The sequence below is a fragment of the Dipodomys merriami genome, unplaced genomic scaffold, assembly GCF_024711535.1.
Source record: "Dipodomys merriami isolate MVZ:Mamm:240054 unplaced genomic scaffold, mDipMer1.0.p SCAF_1696, whole genome shotgun sequence".
In the NCBI taxonomy this organism is placed as follows: Eukaryota; Metazoa; Chordata; class Mammalia; order Rodentia; family Heteromyidae; genus Dipodomys; species Dipodomys merriami.
The window spans coordinates 76875-78724 of NW_027203044.1; the positions used below are offsets into that span (position 1 = coordinate 76875).

Genomic DNA, 1850 nt, shown 5'->3' on the forward strand with positions numbered 1-1850 from the left:
CATGGTAGGACGAGGCCAGGCACGCCGAGCGCAGCCAGGTTACAATCTGACTGGCTAGCCAGTCTGGAGCACCTGGGCCTCCAAGGGTAGGATCCTGGTTGCTTGTGTCCTGCTTGACAATTTACCTCTCTCCAGCTCTCTCCAGTTATGTCATGGTCCCCCAAACCCGGGGACCAGGAACCTGGTTTACTTGGTAAAAGGCGCCGTTGGCTTGCCCCACGGCCTGCCCCTCTGCTCCTCCCCACACACACACAACCGGACTCGAACCTTGGGTATTTCAGGCCACTCCTCTGTAGCTGGAGACCTGCCAGGCAGCCTCTGGGAGAAGCAGGCCCAAACCTTGTAGGGCCTCCTGCCCCAGGGACGCGAGGAGGATGAGCTGGCTCTTTCCCCTGACCAAGAGCGCCTCCTTCTCCACAGCAGGATCCCTGGTGGTGGCCTCACCAGCCTCCAACAGCAGAAGCAGTGCTTGATCGAGTCCCTCCGGAACTCCCACTCCAGTATAGCTGAAATACAGAAAGATGTGGAATACAGATTGCCCTTCACTGTAAACAACTTGACAATTAACATTAATATAGTACTTCCTCCACAGTTTCCTCAGGAAAAACCAGCAATCAGTGTTTATCCACCAATCTGACATCCTTTAATGGATAAACATGGAATATATGTTACCTCTCAATTAGTAAGCAATTTTACAATACACTCAGATCTTGGAAAGATTAGCCAGAGTCTGTTGGATGAGTTTTGGAAGAATTCTCCTGTTTTAGCTCCCACTTCAACAGCATTTCCATACCTGTATAGTAACCCAGGTGGGCTGCCTCCTTATGCTTCTTAGGGTTTTCCATTTCTTCCTGCATATCCTCCTCAAGAAGCTAACAGAACATAACTTCTTTGTTACTGACACTGTTTCTTCTTCAACAAGTTATACAACAGCCAAGTCTGCTGCTCCTACATTTGGTGTCCTTTCAAGTCGGCCATTGCCTGTTCCCACAATGGAAACTTCAACACCTATAAGCCAAAATGGTTTTGGGTACAAGATGCCAGATGTCCCTGATGCATTTCCAGAACTCTCAGAATTGTGTCACAACTCACAGATATGAATGAACAAGAGGAAGTATTACTAGAACAGTTTGAGTTTACCTCAACTAAAACAAATTATTAATGACAAGGGTGATTTAGTAAAAAGTATTGAGGAATTAGCAAGAAAACTCTCCTCTTGGAGCCCAGTTTGGAAGCCAAAAGGCAAACTGTTTTAGATAAGTATGAGTTACTTACACAAATGAAATCTACGTTTGAAAAGAAGAGGCAGAGACAACATGAACTGAGTGAGAGTTGTAGTGCAAGTGCCCTACAGGCAAGATGGAAAGTCGCTGCACATGAAGCTGAGGAAGAATCTGATAATATTGCTGAAGATTTCTCGGAGGGAAAAACTGAAATAGATGATTTTCTCAGTAGCTTCATGGAAAAAAGAACAGTTTGCCACTGTAGAAGAGCCAAGGAAGAGAAACTTAAACAAGTGATAGCAATGCACAGCCAACTTCATGGTCCATTACAGATTTTCCTGAAAACATGGACCGCCAAGAGAGAAATGAGACATAAAACTAAGTACATTATTTTAGATTTAAGGTTTGTAAGTTGGCATTTCATTGAAATGGCTGAATTCAGATGTACTCTACATTGTTTAAAGAACTGAGATTGTTTTTTATATAGATTAGAATGATTATGATCTTTGCTTGGAAAATTTTTCTGCAGTATTTGCACTAAAAACGCCTATTTATCATTGATAAATCCTGTCCTTTTAAAATTTCACTGCTATTCTTATAATTAAATACCTTATGCATGTGATTTTA

The 1850-nt window shown here is 43.1% G+C and overlaps 1 pseudogene; it reads left to right on the plus strand.

The window, feature by feature from the left end:
* Positions 1-374: 374 nt before the first annotated feature.
* On the plus strand, positions 375-1626 carry LOC138828989 (vacuolar protein sorting-associated protein 37A pseudogene; annotated as a pseudogene).
* The last annotated feature ends 224 nt before the right edge of the window (positions 1627-1850 follow it).